The sequence below is a fragment of the Notamacropus eugenii genome, chromosome 5 (genome assembly GCF_028372415.1).
Source record: "Notamacropus eugenii isolate mMacEug1 chromosome 5, mMacEug1.pri_v2, whole genome shotgun sequence".
In the NCBI taxonomy this organism is placed as follows: domain Eukaryota; kingdom Metazoa; phylum Chordata; class Mammalia; order Diprotodontia; family Macropodidae; genus Notamacropus; species Notamacropus eugenii.
In genome coordinates, this window is record NC_092876.1 from 373993012 (window position 1) to 374014780 (window position 21769).

A 21769-nucleotide genomic window follows, 5' to 3' on the forward strand; every position below is an offset into this window, starting at 1 on the left:
ACTAAACTAAAAATGAGAAATTAGAAAATTAGATGACATTTAGCAAGCCATTTATCTTCTCATCTGGTAGAAATTCAAGTGTTTTCAGATCTCCTGTATTAAAAAAAAATCCTTCAGATTTATACAAACTGATGCTGAGTAAAAAGAGAAGAACCAGGAGAACTTTGTGCACAGCAACAATCACAGTGTGCAAGGAATTTTTCTGGTAGACTTGGTACTTTACAGCAATGCAAGGACCTAAAAAATCCCAATGGACTCAAGACAAAACGCCTTCCACATCTAGAGAAAGAACTATGGAATTGGACTGCAGAATGAAGCAGACCATTTTGTCTTGTGTTAAGTTTTGTTTTGCTTTATGGTTTCTCCCATTCATTTTAATTCTTCTGTGCAATATGACTAAAGTGAAAATGTATTTAATAAGAATGTATGTGTAGAACTTACATAAGATTGCATGCTGTCTATGGGAGGGATTTGGAAGGAAGGGGTGAAGAAGGTGGAGAGAGGGGAAAAAAATCTAAGAAATGGTTGTAGAAAACTGAAAACAAATAATTTTTTAAAATCCTTCAAATCACAAACTACCATGATGCAGATATTTACCAAATTCATAGTCTTTGTCACAATTAATGAACTGAATAGTACCTTTTTTTTCCTAGACAGGGCATTCAGTAGTTAATTAGCTTAAATGTTAGAATCTAAATATTCACTAATTACCAAGTTCTAAGAAATCATTATCTTCCAGATTCATATGTAGGTCAATATCTTCCTTCCGTCCCTCCCACACTTTCCTCCACCTCTTCTGATGTTTTCCCTTGCTGGCAGAAAAAGAGTGGGACAAGTGAATGCTGTGATATAATTGAAACAAAGATAATAATCTCTGAGGGATGGTTTAAAGAGGTTTTTCTCATTTCTGAAATAATTTCTTAAGGATTTAGAACCATGTTTTGAAAACGTTTCCAGATTTTATATATGGTTCCCCTCCTGGATTCACTTCTTCATCTTCTATTAGTATCAGCAAACAGGTTTCCTGAGGGAGGCAAAGTGGTGGTGGGGAGATTATACTCCCTGAAACTGTTGACAGGGAGTTTATACTACCTATAGACTCAAGGAAGCCTCTGAGGCTGAGATGCAACAAAGTATGGATCAATTCTTTGTCACTTCTGCGAATTCTGGCCCAACAACACCAAAAAAATATCCAAACCCAAAAGTTCTCCTTCAGCCAGCATCACACCATCCATACATGGAACCACAGATTACAGCAAATATAAACATTTTGAATGCTATAGATAAATTCACTTACCTTGAGTATGTACTTTCCAATGACGCAAATATGGCAAATCTGAAAAGAATACTAAAAAGCAGGATATTACCTTGCTGACAAAGGTCTATATAGTCAAAGCTATGATGTTTCCAGTAGCAATTCAGCTCTGTAAGAGTTGGATTATAAGGAAAGTTAAGTACCACAGAATTAATGCTTTTGAATTGTCGTGCTGGAAAAGACTTTTGAGAATTCTTTGGACAGTAAGGAGATCATATCAATCAACACTTACAGAAATTAATTCAGGCTATTCACTGGAAGGTAAAATACTGAAAGTGAAACTTAAATAGTTTAGCTACACAATGAGAAGATGGGACTCTTTGGAAAAGATATTGGTGTTGGGAAAGATTGAAGGTAAAAGGAAAAGGGGATAGTAGAAGATGAGATGGACTGATGTCATGGTGGACTCAGACTTTGACTGACAGTGGAGAATAAAAGGACCTGGTATGACCCATGGGGTCATGACGAGTTAGAAATGACTAACAACAACACACACTAGGTGATGAGGTGGATGCATACATTGCCAGAGCTCGCTCAGCATTTAGGATGCTTTGAAGGAATGTGTGGAAGAGAAGTGGTATTAGGCTGCCTATTAAGCTGAAGAACTATTGTGCTTACCTTATTGATGGATGCCAGTGAAACATGGACAGTCTACCAGCACCATGCCAGAAAACTGAACCACTTCCATTTGAACTGAATTAGGAAGATTCTGAAGATTGTCTGGCAAGACTTAAGGTACTAGACACTGAGATCTTTTCTCAAGCTGAACTGCTAAGCATTCAAACTCTACTTTAGAGAACACAACCCTAATTGGCTGGCCACATTGTATCAATGTCATATGTACAACTGACTAAAAGACTGTCTCATGGAAAACTCACACAAGCCAAAGCACTCACAAGGAGATCAGAAAAAAAAGATATAGAGACACTTCCAAGATATCTCTGAAGAATTTTGGAATTGTGAGACATGAAAGACACTGACACAGGACCATCCAGCATGACATGCCCACATCAAAGAAGGCGGTGTGCTTTATAAGCAAAGCAGAATTGCTTTGCTCAACAGAAACACTAGATGCACACATTTAGAGACATCTCCAGTCCAAATATTCATATGCACTACTTGTGTCCAGTCTGTGGTAGATCTGACCCAGCTCATATTGGTCTGATCAGACACTCTGTATATTGACCCCAACACTAAAATAATTTTGGTCTTCTTTAGGAATGAAAGACAAACAAGAAGAACATATTCCCTGAAATTACTCCCCCAGGGTTCTGTTCTATCTTTGTGTTTCTTTGTGTTTATTCTCTATGTGGCTCTCTGTTTCTCATCGGATACATTATCTCTTACTGGTCCCTTCTTCATAATGACATAGTCAATAAAAGGAGACGAAAAAATGAGAAAATCTCTTTCTCCCATGAACAATTATCCCTCAGGGGCTTGACTCAACATGGAATCTCCAACTCCCAAATTGAAATCTTTCCTGACTGGGGACATGCTGCAATTATTCTGCCATTTAAAACTCTTAGAGGAATGGTTAACCTATTTGATTAGCTAATCATACTCTTCACTTCCAGACTCAATCAAAGAGTTTTGAATTTAGGGTGCAGACAGTTTTATTTACATGTTATGTCAATGGATCAATTCTGTAACTCAATCTAAGAAGCATTCTCGCTTGATAAAGGCATCAAGTCAGAGTATCTTGTTAGTTGACAAGGGGAGGTGAATATCAGAACTCAACTCTTTACATATAACTTAAGATTCACTAGTTATATTCATATGTGCTAATATATGTTATTCTAATGTGAAAAACTATGCTTTCCAGTACTGAACAAAGCATTTTTATATGTGTCAAAAATAGAAAATTAATTTGGGACGACTAAGGCCTTGGAGAACCTGTGAAATGTCAAGAAAGCTATTGATGAGTCGTATTGTTCAATAGACTATTGAACGTTTTATAATAGCAACTGGTATTGTCTTTCCTATATACATAAATGATAGGTGTCCTTTCATTTATTACTCAAATGGATATGGAATCTTATCCAAAGATATTCCTTTCAACTATGCAGAAAGCAATCCATACTTGCCTACTCTGTGCAATTATTGACCATGTCCTTCCAAAAACTAAGGTTCTTGCTCATTTTCTCCTGATACCTCAAGAATACCAATGTAGCATGTGGGATGTCTTCCTTGGTCTTTCCACTTGACCAAATTATCTTCTTTTTCCATAACACATTTCTTTGGTGTCATCCTTTACTACAATTCTTTTTCATAATTCTGTTTGTTAAACTTATAGTCTTTTCACCTTCACCATGCTTCTCTTCATTGCTTCTGAGTGATATTCATTTTCAATTCATTTGGTGAGGAAGAACTGGATCTTTGGTTTCTTAAGGCTTGAGAGTTCTACAGACTAGATAAGAACACTTCCATTCAGGGAAATATCCCTGTTGTTGTATTCAGTTGTTTCACTTGTGTCTAATGCTTCATGACCCCAATGGAGTTTTCTTGGCAAAAGATATTGGAGTGGGTTGCCATTTTCTTCTCCACTTAATTTTAGAGGAGGCACTGAGGCAATCAGGGTTAAGTGACTTGCCCACAGTCACACAGATTAGTAAATGTCTAAGGCTGAATTTGAACTCAAGTCTTCCTGTCTCTAGGATCAGCACTCTATCCTCTGTGTGTGCACCTAGCTGTCCCAGAGATACACTAGCTATATTTTTAACTTCATTTGTTTGCCTTTACCTCCAATATCTTTTAAGAAATTCCACTAAGATACATAAGTTTTATGCATGAATTATCTTTCATTTCTCTGACATGACCCTTGGCTTACCACAAAATCACCTATTTAGAAAGTACTCATTGGCAAATGTGGGGAAGGAGGGAACTGTAGAGATTGGTTAATCTTGGCCACCCCCAATAATTTCCTGAATTTCCAAACTAATACACATGGCATTCCATTTCAGATTGAATGTGTTAACATCTTTTACCATATCCTGAACTGGGGTTAGAAAGAAAGTCAAGGAATAGATCACCTGAATCAAAGTTTGACTTTTCTCTCCCATTTGGTATAGTACAAGACTCTGTTTCTTCTGCTCATTTCACATTGCATCAGTTCCTATAAGTCTTCTCAGGTTTTTCTGAAATTATCCTGCTTGTTTTCTTCCTCCATCACATTCATGTACTACAACTTGTTTTTAGCACCATTCCCCAATCAATGGGCATCCCCTCAAATTCCAATTCTTTGCCACCACAAAAAGAACTGTTATAAATAATTTTGTACACATGTCCTTTTCCTTTTTTAAAAAATCTCTTTGTAATACAGATATAGCAGTAGTATTCTGGGCATTTGCAGTTTTATAGCCCTTTGAGCACAGTTCCAAATTGATCAGTTCACAACTTCACCAACAGTGCATTAATGTACCAGTTTTTCTACATCCCTTTCAACATCTGTTATTTTCCTTTTATGTCATATTAACCAATTTGATAGGTGTGAGGTGATACCTCAGAGTTGTTTTAGTCTGCATTTCTCTAATCAATGGTGATTTATTTTCCTTTGAAAATCATTATCTGCAGCAGATAAATGTCTTATGAGAGTTTGGGGTGGGGGGAAGGAATATGACAGAGAATTTAAGCATTTGTGATGAGTGGAGATGGTAGATTTTAGGGGCAGGAAAGAGAGATAGACAGAGAAAGAAGGAAAGAGATATACAGAGGACAGACAGAGAGAAAAAAAATGGGTGTGTGTGGGGGGGGTGTTTGTGTGTGCATGTTGAAGTTGGGCTGTGAACTAGTCAAATAACCTCTCATCTTTCAGAACTCTCATAAGCAATTTGCCTGAGTAAGTGAGGCATTTAATGTCCAGACTGGGGCTATCTTCTCAGGGTTCCCTATGCTATGAGCATTAAGTAGGGCAGGGTGGGATGATAAAGGCTTTGGCTCAGGGTCCCAAAGCAAGAGGGGCCCATCCTTCAGCAGGGAGAAACTAGTGAGCTTATCAAGAATAACTCATTAAAAGAGGAAGCTACCATATGGGGCTCCTTCCCAATTCAGCCCTACTCTTTGGCTCTAGTTCCCTGGCCCAGGTGGAGGCTTCATTTTGAGCTCATGCATTCTCAGGGGGAGACCCTGGAGGGCAGTATTCCTAAGTTTCTGTCTCCTTACCTCAAGCAAGGTCTTGGTATCTACAAAATCCCTGCCACCTCTTGGCTGAACTGATATTTGGGAAAACAAATTATCTGAAGGCACATTTTATACTCTTTGCCCTGAATTCATTCTGTTGCTGGCCCCAGGTATAAAAAAATTGCTCGTTTCATTCCTGATCCTCAGAATACCTCTCCAAGAAGTTCACTGGGATATAAATAAATAAACAAACCAGATGTGAGAAAGAATTAATCACAGAAAAGGTCATGTTTGAGATGTGAAAGCACCATTTCAAGAACTCACCATGCCCTACCATCGTCTGCACTGGCCATAAAAAGAGGGAGCACCTTACAAACCATCTATCAGCACAGTCAACATGAAATCAGCTGGGGATTATTTTAATAGGTTTGACTTCACTATAATCTACCTTCTAGGACACTGGAATCTGTGGACGAATTGCCACAGAGAAATAAAAAATTCAGACTCACTGTCTCCATCCCATTTCCCTCCTCTCTGCCTTGAATTAGCCATCCTAAATAGGCTATAGACCATAACCTTTGTAGCCACTCAGCCTCAAGTGGATATTATACCTCCTTGCCTGTCCCTAGGTCCAGTTGTCCATATTCCCAAATCTGAAGGAGGGCTCATAGACTCTTGTACCTCTGCTTATACCCTGTGAATGCTTCCTAGCGATGCCCAGTGGGTGATCCTGGTCATGTTTATGCCCAAATAATTAACTGCTGGTTGTTTTTGTTGTATTATTCTTTATTTGTTAATATCTATTTATTTATGTCAATAAGAATGCAGGTGTTTTTATTGCTTATTTTATATTCTATTAGTTTGTTGAAGTAATTTATTGTATCACTTTTTAGAGTCACTTGCATTTTCTAGGTCTCTTCTTGCAAAAGTATTCTAACTTCTTTAATGATTATCCTGCTACTTTCTCTTTCTCTCTCTCTCTCAGTGAGATTGCCACTGTTTCTAAGGCTACAGTGTTTAAATGTTAGAAGATGTAGGTTCAAATCCATCCTCTTATATGACTATAAGCAAGTCACTTAAGCTCTCTTTGGAATACAGATCTAGTAGCGCTATTGCTGAGCCAAAGGGCACATGCAGAAGAGGAAGAACAAGAAGGAGGAGAAAGAGACAGCTTTTTTTAAAGGATTTTTTTTTTGGATGATTATGCCATCCTAAACTATACTAATAAAATTCCAACTCTAAGGTAGAAATTGGATACAATGCAGGGCCTGGAGTCAGGAAAACTCATCTTCCTGAGTTCAAATATGGCCACAGATACTAGCTGTGTGACCCTGGGCAAGTCACTTAACCCTGTTTGCCTCTGTTCCTCATATATAAAATGAACTGGAGAAGGAAATGGTAAACTACTTCAGTATCTTTGCCAAGAGGACCCTAAAAGGGGTCATGAAGAGTTGGATACTACTGAAATATGAGTATTATGATTATTGCTCAAAAATAGCTAAGTCAATGAGTTGCTGTAAGTATAAAAATATTTATGGCAGCTTTTAGCGTGGTGGCAAAAAATTGGATAGTGAGGGGATGCCCAACAATGGGGGAATAACTAAACAAGTTGTGGTATAAGATTCTGAATGAATACTACTGTGCTGTAAGAAATGACAAGCAAAGTGATTTCAAAAAACCTGGGAAGACATATTAATTGATGCCAAGTAAAGCAAGCAGAACTAGGGGAATATTGTACACAAGACAGTTTCAAAGGAATTATGATAAAAAAAAGTTATCCACCTTCACATCTGAAGTCTGAAATGTGGGTCAAAACGTACCATTTTAAACTTTATTTTTCCTGTTTTTGTTTTCTTTTGGTCTGTGTTTTCTTTTACAATATGGCTAATATGGAAATATGTTTTGCATGACTGCACATGTTCACCTTCTCAAGGAGAGGGAAGGGGAGGGAGAGAATTTGGAACTCAAAATTAAAAAAACACAAATGTTAAAAATTTATATCATGTATAATTGGGAAAGCATATAAAAAATAGTTAATAATTAATTAAAGAAAAAAATGATAAAAATTAAGTGTGGGGAGAAGAGCCACTTTATACATCTTACAAGATGGCTGATGACATCATGCCAGCCAGCAGACAGTATTCTAGCTGATTATGTCTAATACTTCCAGACATGTGGCAGGTGCGGAGATGAAGGAGGATGGTATTTGGTTAAGTCTTGTTGCTGCCATATCTAAATGGGTATTTTGTCTATTGTGACTGTCAACAGGTAAGTAATGGAGTTTCAGAAATTCAAAACAAAGATTATATCCAAAAAGTTTACTTTGGCCCTCAATTCTTCCAAAGCTGGGAACAACAAATAATTCCCAGTGACTGGACGCGAGGTTTTGAGATTCAAGAACACATAGAACCTCAGAAAAGGTGTAGAATTTGACGACTTGGGTATGTATGGAAAGAACAGAAGGAGAGACTGCCCCACAGTAACCCCCAGAGGGAATCTGCTTGTGCTCACTTGTTTAGAAGACTTCCAATGGAGTCTCTTAAAGTTAGGTCCCAGAAACACAGTGCTATGAACATACACAATCTCTCCTCTTTGTTTCTGTTTGTGGGAAGGGAGGTAATATGGTCTCATTTCCTTAACATATGCATAAAGGTCACGTAGTAAAAGAGGTCAGGGTGAGGAGGAAGAGGGCAGAGAAGATTGAACAGGTATTGTGGGGAATGCAATCTGATGTGAATAAAATGCTCTCCCTTTTTAAAAAAAAATTAAAAATGGTTAAGCAAAACATTTTGTATTCCTCATTTAAGATTTGAAATTGCTTGGAGTGGTCGGGCGTAGATTGGATTAAATTTTTCTATGGGCCAGTTATCCTAGATGGGAAAAAAAAAGCCCTACTGCTTGGATGGTTGTATCTCACACCACATACTGAAATGAATAAAATGTCAATCATTTCAAATACAGTCCCTGTTTAGTGCTTCCCTTTTAGTCATACTCACTGTGCTTGCAAGTTCTAAAATGAGTTTATTGATTTTTTTCATCACAGCACCACACTAGTGCTTTTTATTTACATGCAGAAAAAAATAGTTTCCCCCCCTTTCCATAAAATTTTCTCATTTAAGATTCTTTTGCTGTTGACGACTCATTTCAATTCTCACCACTGTAATGGGTAATGTCAAGAGGCATATGGTTTGCAATTTTCCTAAATTTCTGTTTGGCATTGGAAAAATGCAAAACTGGCAAAGAGACAGTTCAAATCCCTTAAGCACATGAGGAAACAGTGGAATCCTATCTGAATCATGGTTTTAACCTTAAACATGCTTATGTCCTTGAGAACAAGAAAAAAAACAACAGAAATAGTCTTGCCTTAAATTAAGTTATGGCATCACAATCAATATCCTTCACTGAAACAACTAGTAACCGGGATACAAGTCTGCAAGAATATTTATGTAGTGGTCACTTGGCTTCATGAATCATATGAATGAAGCTCTAAATTCAATCAAGCTCTGAGCTCCACATCCTAGAATATGAAAAGAAGTGAGTTATTGCTTTAAGAAGTTGACTTGTAGACAACATTTTTTTCTGACATACATTAAATATAATGAAATATTTTGTTAGAAAAGCCAGGCTGGTAGTAGATACCCCAAATGAATGAACTCTATCCAAATCAAGTTTATAAGTATAACCAAGTATGAAAGTGACTCAAAATTAAAACCTTTTTTTTATACCACAGAGGTCCTCTATGAAGAAACAAATTTTAAAAAGTGTCTCTAACATTAATACTCAATCAACAAGCATTTTATTAACACTTATCATGTGCTGTAGCTTGTCCTGTAATATAAAGATCTTGCTTGAAGTTTAAGTACCCTTATAGCAATAGGCTGAAATGCTAATGGAGAAAAGGAGATTATGACCCAAAAATATTAAATACAACTTGTTAGAAAATGTAAAGGTAAGACAAAATGGTAGTAAGACCTAATGGAGACTTGTATCTTTTTCTAGAAAACAAATCATTTTTTTCTGATATTTTCAAATAAATTCAACAAGCATTTATTCAGTGCTTAAATATGCCTATCTTCAAGTATTTGAGGGAAGTTGGGGTAATAAATTAGTATGGATCTTTGATTTCAGTGGTATAGGCCAGTAATGGAAAACTCAAATACAAAGGGGACACCATTATATCATCCATAAGGATCCCTGCAGGTCTCATATTGACCTAGATACCTACCTATTAATATTATCTATGTTCTATGTATTTTTATCTCTTTTTATTAGATATGTCCTAATTAGATTATAATCTGGTTCTCTCAGCACTTAAGAGTGGCTAGGTGGCACTGTAGAGAGAATGCCAGGCCTGGAGTCCAGTAGACTCATTTTCCTGAGTTCAAATTTGGCCCTAGACACCAACCGTGTGATGCTGGGAGAGTCACTTAACCTTGTTTTCCTCGGTTTCCTCATCTGTAAAATGAGCTGAAGAAAGAAATGGCAAACCACTCTAGAATCTCTGCCAAGAAAACCCCCAATGTGGACAGAAGAGTCAGACATGACTGAAATGGCTCAATAATAACAGCAGCACTGGTAAGTACTTGTAAGTAATTCCTAAAATAGAAATTCCTTCCATCAATGCAGAGCAGATTCATTTGTAATTTATAGGTTTAGTGCGCTGCATGAGGCACCAAAAAGATAATTTATTTGTACAAGATTATATAGTCAGTATCTATTAGAGACAGGACTTTATTTAACCCAGACCTTCCTGGCTCCAAGGAGGTCTCTATCCTCTATGCCATGTTGTCTATGATATCTAACCACTCTATGTGCAACTTAAAGAGTAGTCTAGTCACTGAGAGTTTAGACTTACCCAGAGATACATAACTAGTACATATCAAAAGAAAGGCTTGAACCTGAGCATTCTTAGTAGTAGCTAACTGGTGAACTGGACAAACCCTTGGATCTAGTAGAGTGAAGATCTGAGTTCGAATCAATCCTCAGACACTTACTAGCTATGTGAACCTGGAGGGGTCACTGAACCCTTGTCTGCCTCAGTCTCCTGTACTGTAAAATGGTATTTGTGTGGATCAAGTGAATTTGTAAAGTTTTTTGCAAACCTTACACTCAAGTACACTATACTTGAATGAAAGAACTCATGAGTTTTATTTTAGCATTCTCTTCCTTCACATTTGTTTCTCAATGCTGAACCTTTTCAGAAAGATTTGACAGCAAAGTAGATGGATCTGTAGTCGGATGAACTGGGTCCAAACCCAGACTGCCACTTCCTATGTGGAGACCTTGGGCAAATCACTAAACCTCAGTTTCTTCATAAAAGGATTAGATTACTTGATATCTAAAGTCCCTTTGAGCTTGAAATCCTATGAACCCATCAATAAGTGTTCTGATATGTGGAAACATTTATTCATAAGAGCTTTTGGCAAGTAGAATTGTGGCTTGACAAATTCCAGTTTCCATTTTTAAAGTGAGGCTTCTTCCAGTAATCTCTCCTGTGGCTTCATGTTTAATTATTTATTCAGACAATCATTTAGGTAATAGGATTTTAATGTGATCATGGACAGGCCTTCATAAAAGATGTAGGGATATTTGGAGAGGAAGCCAGACATAGTAAGGAGAATGCTAAACCTGCAGTTAGGAGTCCACAACGACGAGTTGTGTAATTTTAGAGGTCATTTCATTTCTCAAAGCCTCAGTTAGCTCCTTAATAAAATGGGGATAATTATACCTTATCTACAGACCTTACAGGATTGTTATAAGGACTTTGGAAATGTTAAAGTGCTCGGTAAATATGAGTTGCTGCTATTAAAACAGGCTCCTTCTATCCTGATCTTAAGAGAGCACTCTTCAGAGGCCCCATAGCATTTTGTTGGAATTTCTCCTTAGCACTTATCACCTTCTGTTTTGTAATACAGTTACATATGTACATAACTGTTTTGGGTAGACAATTTCGTGACACGGTCAATGGAATGCTGGATCTATAGCCAGAAGTTCTGAGTTCAAATTTAGTCCCATACATTTATGGAGCAGTGTGGTCCTGAGCAAATCACTATACTCCTGACTCAGTTTGCTCATCTGTAAAATGAGGATAATAATTGCACCTACTTTCTGTCTATCTTCTCGGGTTGTTGTAAGATAAATTCATAAAATGGTCAATGATAAAATGATAAACTTTACAAGCTGTAAATGCTATATAGATGTCAGTTATTATTAACTGTCACATTGGAACATTGTTATCATTGCATTCCTTACTAGGATGCAAGTTTCTTAAAGGTAGGAAATCTATCGCTCTTCTGTGTACCCTATCATAGTACTTTATACATGGTGGTCTTCAGAGGTAGGCATTAGCTTTAACTGGCTCATGAGAAGCAATACGTAAATTTTCAGTGTGAGCATTTACATCACTACAAATCTGGGCTTGATTTATTGTTTTGTTGATTGTCTAGGATTCAGTCACAGGGCCGCCTTTGAGGACCTAGAGGGCCACATGTGACCTCAAGGCCGCAGGCTCCCCACCCCTATCTAGACTTAAGAAAGTGTTGAGAAAATGTTAAAAATCAAGATTAAACTTAAAGGTGTACTGTGAGTACATTTTCCCCCAGAGAACTTTTTTTTAAACTCTGTTAAACATTTACTAACATACTTCTTACTACTTTAGAATATATATATATAAAACATATACATGTATTTGTTGAAATAAACTAAAATGAAGTGGCCAATTTAGTGGTGCTACTTGTGAAAGCAGGCAGCTAGGTGGCACAGCTGATAAAGTGCTGGGTCTAGAGTTAGGAAGATCCAAGCTCAAATTCAGACTCAGACACTTACTACCAGTGTGACCCTGTGTAAGTCATTTAACCCTATTTGCCTCAGTTTCCTCATCAGTAGAAATGAGCTGGAGAGGGAAATGGCAAACCATTCCAGCATCTCTGTCAAGAAATGACTCAATGTGACCCAAATGGGGTCACAAAGAGTCAGACATGACTGAACAATAAACATTTATGAAAATGCACTGGATATGGTATTCTCCACAGTAATATAGCATGATAATCACCAATTGCTGGTGATAAGCAGGGATTTTCACATTGTAAACTATGCATGTTGCCTTAAGGTGACTTTCTGACCCACCAATGTAAGATCTGATTCAATTCAATTAAATAAACATTAAGCCTCACCATATGCCAAGGACTGTGCTAAGAACTAAGGATACAAAGAGAGGCAAAAGGCATCCCTTGCCCTAAAAGAACTTGCAGTTTAAGGACAGAGGCAAAATGTAAACAAATACATATAAAACAAACTATATATGGGAAAAATAGGAAATAATTAATAGAGGTAAAGCCCTGGAATTAAGAGGGGTTAAAGTGAACCTGAAGGAGTCTGGAATTTTAGTTGGAACTTAAAGGAAGCCAGGGAGGACAGAGGTCTCAGTGGAGGAGTAGGATCATTCCAGGCATGGGGGATGGCCAGAGAACATGCCTAGACCCTTGTTCATGGAACGGTCAATGCCCCATATAAAAGAATGTGTACTAGGGAGCAACGTATAAGAAGACTGGAAAGGTAGGTTTTGAATGCCAAACAGAACATTTTGTATTTGCACCTGGAGATAATAGGGAGCCACAGGAATTTGTTGAGTAGAAAGGCTGACACAATCAGATTTGTTTTTGAGATGGCCTATGGAAATGTGATGGAATGGGATTTCTTGAACGAGCAGAGAAGTTAACGTTTTTGAGCTTTATAAATTTTTTAAAATTTATTTAATTTTAGTTTACAGCAACAGATCTTGATAATCTTGATAAGAAGTAAGACCTCTTCATCATGTGAAACAGGGGTGAAGGAAGAAAAAGTAATAGAAGGCATCTGAGGGATAGGAGACAAGGAAGAGGCAAGAAGAGGAATTTCATGGTAAAGTGGAAGAAAACCAATCAGTTTGCTGATCCTCCTGGGAAATATGAGCAAATACCTCTACTTTCCACTGACATACAAAATGACAATGACTGTAGCTGTGGGAGTGGCAGTGAGTGTCATCCCCCAGTCCACTTCACCCAATGAATTCTCATTTATCCTTTAAAGATCAATTCAAACGCATCTCCTTTCCCCAGCTGGTTTTAAAAAAAAATCCCCTTGGAGGAATCAAAATTTTACTACTAATAATTAAAAACTTAGAAATGATAATAAAATTAAATGTTTCAATATTTCAGTTGTTACAATAATCTCATCAATCCAACTGTGCTTACTGTAGCCAATCTATACTTTCTCATCTAGAGTATCTATTCAATACACTGGAGTACTTCCTCTAGGTCCAGGGGATATCCCTACTCTCCATTCTTCTTTGACATAGGTTCTAAAAATATTAGAGCAATAAGGCATGTGAAAAGTTAAAATTAAAAAGAAGCAAAGGGGATGAAATAATTTGTGTTCAAAAGTGAAATGGTGATTTTCTTTAAAAAAGAAAGTGAAAACAATCAGGATGATTGTTAGCTTCAGAAAAGTAGCAAGATAAAACAAATTCATGTAAATCGTTGTTTTTATACAATGTACAGGTAAAGGTAATAACAGTAAAAGAAATTCCATTCCAAAGAAGTACAAATTGAACAAAATGTCTAAGAGTTAATTTACCAAGACATATTAAAGTCTTATATAATTACAAAAATAAAGGAAGACAAATGATTAAAGGGAAATTTACCATTAGAGGTGGGGCCATGCTAATATAATAAAAATAAATCTACTACTTTAATTAATTTATAGATTTAGGGCTATCCCAATGAAACTACTTAGGTGTTAACTTATACAATCAGATAAAAAAATCCATTTGGAGAAACAAAAGTCTAATTATCACAAGGAAAATAATGCAAAGATGCAGGAATGAAGGAAGCATATTACTAATGGATCTCAAATCACTATAAAGCAGTTAAGACAAGAGTTCATTAAAAAGAGAATCAAATGCTTCAATATTTCAGGGATTACATAATCTTGTCAATGAGATCAAAGCTCCAAAAGGATACATGACTTATACAGTAAATATAAAAGTTCATTTCATTTAAATATTAGGACTTCACGCGAAAATACAATTCATAACTCTGGGCAGGAAAAAATTAGTAACCAACTAAGGAATGGAAGAGTTCACAAAAGAGAAAAATTGGGGGGAAGGGGCAGTTATAAAATATAAAAAGCTTTTTAACAAACAAAATCAATGCAGAAAGAAAAAGAAGGAAAGTGTTTTGTCAGCAAAAGATTTGCTTCAAATGCTTTTCATAAGAATCTAATATTCATAATGTAAGAATTTGGAATGGATATGGAATTGCATTGATCTAGGAAAGTATTTCTCAAATATTCTGACCTTTAAACTTACTGAGAAATACAAAGAGTTTTTATTTAGGCAGGTTAAATCTATTGGTATTTACCATATTACATATTAAAACATAAAAATTTTAAAATACTTATTAATTCATTTGAAAATAGCAAAAGTAAACCCATTATATTAACATAAAGAACAGTTTTATGAGAAATACCTTTGTTTTCCCAAAACAAAAAAAAATTACTGATGAGTGTTTTTCTTTTACATATTTTTGCAAATCTCTATATCTGGCTTAATAGGAGACAGGTGAGTACTCATTTGATTTTTTGAGATGCTTTAGTTAAAGTATATAAAGAAAATCTGGTTATATACAGATAGCTAGTTGGAAAAGGAAGGAATATTTTAATAGAATTTATTACATATCACATCATTATGATTACACATTATATACATACAATATTTTAATACATCTTGGTATCCTGAAACATTTTTAACTCATAGTCCTCCTGAAGAGATAAATCTCATCATTTAGACACATTCACAGACTGTGCTTTGAGAACTTCTGGTTTAGGGAATTTCTGGCTAAGAATATTTCCTCAGTTAATGACAGGTTAAATGGCTTACTTGCCCCAGGTCATACAGAGAGTATGTGTCTGAGACAGGACTTAAATCCTGGCTTCAAGATCAGTTCTGTATATCTACTATGCTGCCATGGCTCTAACAGGACATATGTGTGTATGTGTATACGTTTAGACATGTGAGTGTACGTATATGTGTGTATACATATATATATACATATATGCATATGAAATAATTTGTGTTCAAAAGGGAAATGGTGATTTACTTCAAAAAAGAAATGTGTGTAAAACATACTTGTACCTCACACATATACGTGCACATGCATATATGTGCATATACATGTGAGTATCTACATGCATAAACACATGCATATTCTACATACATGTAAAATAATATTCAATATTGGTAGCCCTGTAAGAAAGCAGGTGTGGTGTTGTTCTTTAATAGGGCTGTGAATTGACTCGATGTTTTTGAAGAAAAGATATACACGATGAGTTTCAAAACTATTCATATCCAGGAATCTCACTACTAAGACTTTTATAAAGATGTAACTAAAAGAAAATTCAAAGACTAATTTGCATAACACGTCTTCACAGTAGTTTTATCTGTAATAGCAAAAAATAATCGGAAATAACTTTTATTTCCAAAAGCTGGGGAATGATTGAATAAATTTTGATATGCTCATTTAATTTCAGTGGCCAAGAGATTTAAAGATTTAAAGACTATGGTGAATGAAGGAGATTTGAATGGAAGCAGGCTTAGGTCCAAGGAATGCAAGTTTGAAAAAAGTACCTCATTGCTTAAAGGGAGGCTGGGAGCAAGGTGCTTACATTCCCTCTCTAATTGTTAGCAAGTAAGGAATATGGCATAACTCTAATATCTGACTAATAGGTACCTGGGGAAAGGATGGACATCTTTCAAAAAGGAAGAAGAGAGAAAGAAGAAAAAAGATAATTTTTAAAAAGTATTACAACTAATGCTGAGATAAAGGTAAATTGGATTGTAAAGGGAAGGGGGCTGACTGTAAAGCATGCTATAATAATCTTAATATAATATTATACGTGTGTGATAAAGGCTTTGTCTCTATACTGTGGCAGGAAGTCTGTGCGCAGGGACCTTTTAAGATTTTTTTGTCAAAATTACTTAACAAAATTTAATTTTAACAAAATCTTGTTGGCCTCTCCAATATGATACACATATGCATTGATACTACTATCCAATCCCAAATCCTTGACAGATTTATATATATTTAACAAAATAAGAGCAACAAGATATGGTTTGACTCTACTTTTTATACATGTTCCTTTCCATCAAAACACATATGATTTGTAGTTTATGGTTTCATAAGTGGTTTTATTTTGTTTGTTAATGTCATTCTTGTTTAATTTCATCATGCACTGTTTTATGATTCAATCCCATTCTTATTTTTTACTGTAGTGTTCATTTGTCATATTTTGCAAACAGCTTTATACTAAAAATTGTGTTACTCTTGCTTGACATTTTTCTCTGCTTGATAGTAAGATAAAATAATTGTTGCACAAATCAGGTTCTGAAATCTTTTCAGCTTATCAATTAAGAGATGGAAGGGATTTTAGCAGCCATCAAATCCAGCTCTCTCATGTCTACACAGAAGGAACAAAGAGGTTAAGTAATTTTTAGCAGAGTTGGGATTTGAACTTAGATCTTCTGACTCTAATGGGCAACTAGATAGTAGATAAAGTACTGAGCTAGGAATCAGGAAGACTCATCTTCCTGAGTTCAAATCCAGCCTCAGACATTTATCAGCTATGTGACCCTGGGCAAGTCAGTTAACTCAGCTTGCCTCAGTTTCCCGGTTTCCTCATCTGTAAAATGAGCTGGAGAAGATATTTTGGTATTTTTGCCAAGAAAACACTAAAAGGGGTAAAAAAAAGTGGGACACACCTGAAACAACTAAACAATAACTTATGATGCTAAATACAGTACTTTCCCACCTTGTACTACCATAACTAAGCATTCAGATGTATTTCCTTGCAGGTAGGGGAAAAGTCTGGAATGTGATTTTGAGTGAACTCTGAGAATTGTAGTATGGGACAGACAACAGTGTTCTTCCTTTATTGTGATAGACTGAAGCTATTTAAAGTTCTGGATAAGGAGAGTTTTCGAACAGGTATGTGTGTGTGGAGTGGAGGTAATACGCCAAATTTGTTTCAGTTCTTTATAGATTCTAGATACCACATTTTTATCAGATATATTTACAAGTTTCCTCCTTTATTGTTTGGCTACTTTTTTATTTATTCCACTTAAACACGTAAAAATCCTCTATTTTTGAATGGTCAAATAGTTTGCCTCCAAAAATATCTTCAATTTGTTCAAAAGATAATTACTCTCTTCTCCCTAGATCTCTTCTATTTTAATTTTTAAAAACTTAGATCAATATCACTGAAATGGATTACAGTCTTTTGTAATGATGTAAAGGTATGAAGACATTTCTTCTTGCCACCTAGTTATCCTAGTTTCTTCACAATGTTTATTAAAATAAAATAATTGTATTGTCATTTCTCATTCTTATAATAAGAACTACAAATCTTTCCATTTCCCATAAGGAATTTCATTCCACCTTTTGCCCTCATATCAGTTAAAAAAATCTGGGGTCTATGACCTTGTTCTTAATTTTTTCTTTGATAAATTGTATTTTAGTATGATTGATTTCCTTTGTAATGCCAGATATTTTATTTCATGCATTTAAAAACATTCTGAGAAGAAGTCCATACTCTTCATGGCACTCAAACACATATGCGTGCACACACATACACACACACACACACACACACACACACACACACACATACACATTAAGAACCTTTGCCAATAAGAAAATCTGAAGAACATGGAATATACTACCTATCAGACTTATGGAGAAATGGACAATCTCTGAAGAAACAAGATAGAGAGCAGTGGATATACAATGGATAATTTCAATTACATTAAATTAAAAAGATTTTCTACAAATAGAACAAACGTAGCCAAAATCAAAAGGAAAGCAGAAAATTGGGGAAAATACTTATAGACAGATTCTCAGATTAAAGGTCTCATATCTAAAATATATAAAGAACTTTGTCAAATCTATAAGAATATGAATCATTCCTCAATCGATAAAAGATCAAAGGATATGAACAGGCAGTTTTCCAGTGAAGAAACCAAAATAATTTATAGTCATATGAAAAAATGCTCAGAATCATTAATGACTAGAGAAATGCAAATTAAAACAACTACAAACATCATTTTACATCTATCAGACTAGCCAAAATAATTGAAGGAAAAAGCAGTAATGTTGGAGGAGATATGGAAAAGTTCAGACACTAATTCACCATTAGTGAAACTGTGAACTGATCCAACCATTTTGGAGAGCAATCTGGAATTATACCCTGTAGCACCAATGCAATACCCATAGCAGCCACTATGGATGTGCATATGTATTTCCAGGGTAAATTCACAAAATATAAACTCTCTTCCTCCAAGATGAAACCAAGATATTTATTCAAATGCCAGAAAACCAAATCCACCATAATAACAAAGAAGTTTAAACATGCCCGCAATACAGGGAGCACCTCCATCCCCAAGTCTTCCCTCCTTTAGGCCTCCCCACAAACAAGCTCCCCTGAGCAAAATTCCTCCCTCTCTCACTCAAATCTACCTGCTCTGCCTCACTCTCTCTCAGCTCTGCCTTTCCTGCTCCACTCATTCAGCAAGCTCCTCCTACTGATACCTCCATGTGACTCAGGCTGTGGGCTGGACCAAAGCTCAAAGCAGGTCACATGAGCCTAGTAAGGGGCTGGGAAGATCTTCAAATTCCCTTACCATTATATACCCAAAGAGTTATTAAACTGCATACCTATTGACCCAGCAATACCACTACTAGGTCAGTTTCCCAAGATGATTAGGGAAAAAGGAAAAGAACCTATTTGTTCTAAAATATTTATAGCAGCTCTCTTCGTGGTGGTAAAAAACTGGAAATTGCAGAGATGCCCATCAACTGGTGAATGGCTGAACAAGCTGTAGTATATGATTGTGATGGAATACTACAGTATTATAAGAAATTATGAGCTCAGTGATGGACCCAGGACAAAAGAAGAAACTTGGCACTATCTGCTAGTGTGGTTACAAAGAACTGTACAATGAACATGTCAGGATTGCAAAAGGAGGGGGTGGTGGTGTGTAAGATGGGGAATGGCTTATGACTGCCATCAGCACAGGAAAACGACAAGAAGCAGTATACCTGGAAATGACCAGGATTAGAAGTGACATTCTGATAAATATGCTGAGATCAATTAAAGTAGTGTTGCAGGAATAAGTAATACTCAAGGAGATGCATAATTAAAAGAAATAGCAATCCTATGCCCCCTCCCTTCCTTCCTGGAGCTCCTACATTGAGCAATACTTTAAATTACTGAAGCAATATAATTCTGGGGAGAGGAGTGTTCCCCATTGATGGGTTTTGTTATTTTCTGGTAAGAGTGTTATTAGCTTTTCTTAATCCCTGATGAGATAAAGTGAAGACCAGCTACAAAATGGAGTTAGTTTGGTGGAGAGAAATAAAAAAAAAAAAAATTCAGATTCTATCTCATAAACACTGACTCATATCTTGTGCTGCCACATGTATTCTCCTCTACCTTGTATTTCTGTAACTCATCCATGGGAAACTAGATGGCATAAATTTTAAATAATTTATAAGTGCAGGTGGATGCAATTAATCAGCATCCCTCCATTCTGAGAATAGAAAGACCAAGAAACCTACTCATCCCCCTGCCAACACAAAGAAAACCTATTTTTCCCCCCTTCCAGCTTGAAATCTCCTAATCTTTCCTCCAATTGCAAATCAGATTATCTAATTTTGTATTCTGGGTTATATTCTAATTGTTTTCTTCTAAATAACTGGTCTTATATGATTGTTTTTAATTCATAAAAATCTGTCTCGTTCTGTATTGAGGGTCTTTGAACTGACTGGGGAGTCCACTGGCCCATTTATTATGCCTGCCTAGCTCAGCAAATTGCTTTGACTCAGATTGTTTCCTTAGCTATTATTAATTAAACTGCCACACCCCTAAATAAATCCATTTACATTTTGAGCCCTGTGAGCCTATGTGCTTTCTAAAGGGAGTTGGTTATCTTGAGGGGAATGATATCCATTACTGAAGTTCTCAGGCTAAATGGATGGGGTCAGCAAGCCCACAAAATAAAGATGGTCCTCCCCCCAAAGTGTACTTGAGGCTTAATGTAAAAAAAAAAAAGTAGTAAGAGTTACATAGGTCTTTTCTTGTCTTGGTAGGTCAATACTCAAATACTTATTTCATTACAGCATTGTAATAAATGTTCCTTCCCTTTTTAAAATCAATTTCTCCCAATTTTCTGTTGTTGATATGAAAAAAGGTGGATGATATTTGCAGGTTTATCTTATAACTTATCTTGTTCTAGCCATTTATTACCTCACTTCATTATTTTACTGTCTTAGAATTTTTCTTAAATATAGAATTATGATATCTCTCAAGTATAATCACTCTTTTCAATAAAAATCAATAGATATCTAAGACCTACTGTTTTTAAGTCTCTGTGCTAGGCACTCCTCAGTGTCATAGAAGAATGAAAAAGGACCCAGTGACTGCTCTAAAGGAATCCTCCAGGAGGAGAAAACATGGATACCTTTAAGCATAATACAAAATAGCGACTAAGAGGGGAAGGGGTGATATTAACAGTACTTACTGATGTAAATATGATTTAAACTAACATGAATTTTATGTTTACTATTAACTTAATAAAATGTTCAATAAATCATCATCAAACCAAGTATGTTATCAAAAATATTTAAAATAGTAATATATTTCTGTATACTCTACTAAATGCTTCTGTAATTATAGTTTTGCTACCTTTTTAAATTTTACATGGTTTTAGTTTGTGAATATATTCTCATTCTGCCAACTTCATTTTGTATGCTTTTTCCCATGCCTCTTTGTATTCTTCACATTGTCGTTTTTATAGCACAGTAACATTCCACTGCATTAATATGCAGATTTATTGAATTATTCCTCAATCATTTCGCCTGCATATTATTTCCCGGTTTTTTTTCCTCTTATAAATAAAATAGCTATCAATATATGAATATGTAGGTACGTATGTATCCTGTTTTCCTTTTAATACAATCCTCAGGGTATTATGCTAACAATGTAGTTGGTCTTGTGACACTGTATAATACCAACCTGCTCTCCATAAACCTTGCAATAGTCAACACAGTCCCATCAATGACATCATCAAATGATTCCTAACAGCCCTAGCAACACTGCATTTTCTTCCGTGCTTAGCTATTTTTTTCCTCAATTTGACTGGTAAAAAGTGACATCTTAACACCTCTATCTCAGCACTGAAGCAAGGGAATGTGAAGCCAAGCAAAGTAGGATCTTTTGCTGCTTTTGTTGTAGTAAGTATAATGCCTC

At 35.9% G+C, this 21769-nt stretch overlaps 1 long non-coding RNA gene across 1 annotated transcript; it reads left to right on the forward strand.

The window, feature by feature from the left end:
* The first annotated feature begins 11665 nt into the window (after positions 1–11665).
* On the forward strand, positions 11666–21081 carry LOC140506753 (uncharacterized). Its single transcript, XR_011968070.1, has 5 exons — positions 11666–11704; positions 13193–13330; positions 16194–16292; positions 17319–17451; positions 20887–21081. It is a non-coding gene; the product is annotated as an uncharacterized lncRNA (long non-coding RNA).
* The last annotated feature ends 688 nt before the right edge of the window (positions 21082–21769 follow it).